We start from the raw sequence: 4,496 nt of genomic DNA, 5'->3' as shown, positions 1-4,496 counted from the left end.
AAAAGGCTTTATTGCAAAGGGCCAAGCAGGGGTAGGGTGACTGATTAACACCCAGACTTGCCCACAGCTTTGCACAAGCAGCAAAATTGCAAATCAATATGTAGAGGGTCATTCATAGGCCTGGCCCCAAGGGGCTGCGCCGCTGTTGGAAAGGAATGTTGAGATGGGTGTGACAGAGCCCTCAGGGGGAAATTGAGAAGCAGGAACCACAATCAGAATTCAATTCATCTGTACTTTGCACAGTGACTCCTGGGAGGCCTCCAAGCTCTTCAGAGTACCTCCTTACTTTTCCTGGCAAGGGGCACCTGGGTTTTTCCCACAGGGGATATAAGACTTTCCTTTATTTCCATGCTGTGCCCCCCCAAACTCTAAGAGGGGTCACTGTTCCGCACCTGGGAAATGGGAGTGACACTACAAGATCCTTCAGAGGAACATTCCCTAGTCACCTGCCTTCCTGTCCAAGCAGCTTCCAACCCCAAGCACACCCAGGAGGGCTGCCATAATCAGAGTTCTGATCTCTTTCTGGAAAAACATTTTTCCTCCTTTAGTGGCATTTACTTTATTTGTTTATTTATTTTGAAACAGGATCTTGCTCTGTCACCCCATTAGAGTGCCCAAGCATCAGCCTAGCTCGCTGCAGCCTCAAACTCTTGGGCTCAAGAGATCCTCCTGCCTCAGCCTCCTGAGCAGCTGGGGCTATGGGTACCCCACCACACCCAGCTAATTTTTTTTCTATGTTTTGTAGAGATCAGGTCTTGCTCTTACGTGCCCTAGACTCAAAATCCTGGCCTCAAGATATCCTCCCCTGGGATTCTAGGTGTAAACCACTGGGCTGCCCCTCTAAGGGATTTTAGGCAGAGCCTCCCTGAGCATTACCGTGCCTGGGACAAGACAGGCCCCACCTTTGGCTCTGAAACCTGGTGAAGAGGACTAGGGGAATGGTTGAGGGGTCCCAGGGAGATCTGGGCCAGCTTTGGCCCTGGGTGATCTCTAGGTCCCACCTGCCATCCCAAAACCCAGAGGGCAACCCTGTGTCCCCTGAGGTTTTAGTAGTTATTACACAGTTAAATATAAATTGACTTTTGGACTCAGCAATCCTACTGCTAGGTGTATATTCAAAATCTCATTTGGGAAATTTTTTTCCTTTTTTTTTCTTTTTTTGCAGTTTTTGGCCAGGGCTGGGTTTGAACCCGCCACCTCTGGTATATGGGGCCCAGCTCCCTATTCCTTTGAGCCACAGGGGCTGCCCTGGAAAATGTTCTTTTTTTTTTTTTTTTTTTTTTTTTGAGACAGAGCCTCAAGCTGTCCCCCTGGGCAGAGTGCCATGGCATTACAGCTCACAGCAACCTCCAACTCCTGGGCTCAAGCGAGTCTCGTGCCTCCGCCTCCCAAGTAGCTGGGACCACAGGCGCCCGCCACAACGCCCGGCTATTTTTTGGTTGCAGCCATCATCGTTGTTTGGCGGGTCCGGGCTGGGGATTCGAACCCGCCAGCTTAGGTGTACGTGGCTGGCGCCTTAGCCTGTTGAGCTATAGGCGCCGAGCCCCTGGAAAATGTTCTTAACTTTATTTGCACTACTCCGATGCTAGAACAACCCAAAGGCCCATCAGTAGGCAAATGGAGAACATTGACTTTCTATCCTTTGTGGAAAGAGGCAGCTCCTACATATCAGAACGCTGTCCAGCAACACAAAAGCCCAAAGGGTAACTGGGTGGAGGACTCTCACTTAATGAACCTACACATATGTGAGATTCTGAAAAACCTAGTCCATAGGGTCAGAAATGAGATCCTGGCTAGGGCTGGGTGAATCCCAGCACTGTGGGAGGCTGAGTCAGGAGGATCCCTTGAGTCCAGGAGTTGGAGACAAGACTGGATAACATAACTAGACCCTGTCTTGTTTTTCTTTTTTTTAGACATAGTCTCACTTTGTTGCCCCTCAGTAAAGTGCCATAGCATCATAGCTCACAGCAACCTCAGACTCTTGTGTTCAAGCGTCCTCTTGCCTCAATTATTCTATTTTCAGTATAGATGGGGTCTCTCTCTTGCTCAGGCTGGTCTCGAGCTCACAAGCTCAAGCAATCCACCTGCCTCAGCCTCCCAGAGTGTTAGGTTTTTTTTTTTTTTTTGCAGTTTTTGGCCGGGACTGGGTTTGAACCCGCCACCTCTGGCATATGGGGTCAGTGCCCTACTCCTTTGAGCCCCAGGCACTGCCCGCGGCCTGTTTTGAGAATTTAAAAATAAATAAATAAAAAGAAAGAGAAGTACTGACACCGCGACCTACAACATGGATGAACCTTGAAACATTCTCAGTGAAAGACGCCAGACACAAAGTCACATGCCAGAAGGTACCATTTGTACAAAACGCCCAGAATAAGCATCCATAAACAGAGTGTACATTGGTGGTTGTCAGGAACTGGAAGGGGCAGGTGGGGAGTATCAGTGTGTCACTGTAAAGGGATGTCCCTTTACAGGGTGAAGAGATGGGTTGAAGGAGTGAAGAGATGTTTCAGGACTAGGTAGAGGAGATGACTGCACAGCACTGGGCAGTTCAGTGAACTATTCACTTTGTAAGAGTTAATTTTATGTCATGTGACTCTCAATAAAAAAGGAGGAGGGAGGGCGGCACCTGTGGCTCAGTGGGTAGGGTGCCGGGCCCATATACGGAGGGTGGCAGGTTCAAACCTGGCCCCAACCATATAGCCAGGCATTGTGGTAGGCACCTGTAGTCCCAGCTACTTGGGAGGCTGAGGCAAGAGAATCACCTAAGCCTGAGAGCTGGAGGTTGCAGTGAGCTGTGATGCCATGGCACCCTACTAAGGGTGACAAAGTGGAACTCTGGTTCTAAAAAAAAAAAAAAAAAAAACAAAAGGAGGAGGGAAGAAAAAGAGGGAGGAGGAAGAGGAGGAAAGGAAGGACAAAGCTGGGAGGATGTGGCTTGGCACCCGCAGCTCGGTGGTTAAGGTACCAGCCACATATACTGGAGCTGGTGGGTTCGAACCTGAAACAACAATGTTGTTGCTAAACAACAATGACAACAACAACAAAATAGCCAGGAGCCTATAGTCTCAGCTACTTGGGAGGCTGAGATAAGAGAATCGCTTAAGCCCAGGAGTTTGAGGTTGTTGTGAACTGCGACACCATGGCAATCTACTGAGGGGTGACATAGCGAGACTCTGTCTCAAAAAAAAGAAAAAAGGCTCAGCGCCTGTAGCTCAGGAGCTAGGGCACTGGCTACGTACACCAGAGGTGGTAGATGGCAGATTTGAACCCATCCTGGGCCTGCCAAACAACAATGACAACTACAACCAAAAAATAGCTGGACATGGGGGCCGGCGCCCTACTCCTTTGAGCCATAGGCGCCACCCAGGAGAATATCTTAAACCCGGGAGTTTGAGATTGCTGTGAGCAGTGACACCACAGCAGTCTACCAAGGACAATATAGTGAGACTCTGTCTCAAAAAAAAAAAAAAAAGATGGGAGGATAGGGGATAACAATGACTACAAGAGGGAAGGGTTCTCAGGAAGCTATTGATAGAGTCATTGTCATTGAGCACTATTGCCCTGTGGAGTCCAGGGGCCCCAAGCCCTATCTAGCATCTTCCCAGCCCTGGATGTCTCCAGTCTTGGACTTTAGCAGCTCCTGAATGAGGTCAAGCTGGCTGGGAGCCTGTAGCCAGCCAGCCAGGTTCCTGCAGAGGTCCTTAAGCCAGTGTCCCAAGGACTCTGCAGCTTGCTGGTGACTCAGCCTGACACAGACCATCACCAGCTACATAGGACATCCTGACAGGCAGACATAAGTCCTGCAGGGCTGAGTCCCTAAAGCACCTGGAGAGGTGCTGAGGCTGGGCCTCCTACCCACACTTCTCAATTCTGCAACAGCTTAGATGTCCAAGCTCGGTGGAACGGGTAGACCTGGACTGCCCCGGTCTGGGTAAGTGCACTACTACCAAGGCCTGCTGGCCCCTGCGCTTCCTGAGGACACTCCTTCCCTCCTGCCATGTCCAGCCCAACCACACATCCACTTCCCACTGCCTCCCCCAGTTCCATCCTTCTATCTCCATCCTGACTCCCAGCCCTATTCAAGCCACTGTCACCACTAGGCTAGCTTGGACCATCTAGACACCCTCACACAGTCGGTTCTGTCTTCCCTCCTCCACCCCCTCCACTAACAGCCAGAGAGCCTTTGCTATCTCAAAAAATAAAATAAAGAAAAAGAAGGAAATAGTCATAAAGCATATCTCAAGTCTACTGTAATATCTGCAGATGGGATAGCAATTTGGCACAGTCTCTACACAGAGCAATTTGGCCACTGTTCCCAAATCACCAGCCCACATGCCCCTCCACCCACTCCCAAGTGTACCCTATGAGTATAGACACATTTGTTCAAGATCACGAGCAGCATTTTGTTGCAGCATTTTTTTTTTTATTGTGGCAGAATGAACAAAACATAAAATTGACTATTTTAACCAATTTTTTTTTTTTTTGAGACAGAGCCT

This window comes from Otolemur garnettii, unplaced genomic scaffold (assembly GCF_000181295.1).
Source record: "Otolemur garnettii isolate 467f Iridium unplaced genomic scaffold, OtoGar3 scaffold00062, whole genome shotgun sequence".
NCBI classification, from domain to species: domain Eukaryota; kingdom Metazoa; phylum Chordata; class Mammalia; order Primates; family Galagidae; genus Otolemur; species Otolemur garnettii.
This window is presented reverse-complemented; position numbering follows the sequence as displayed.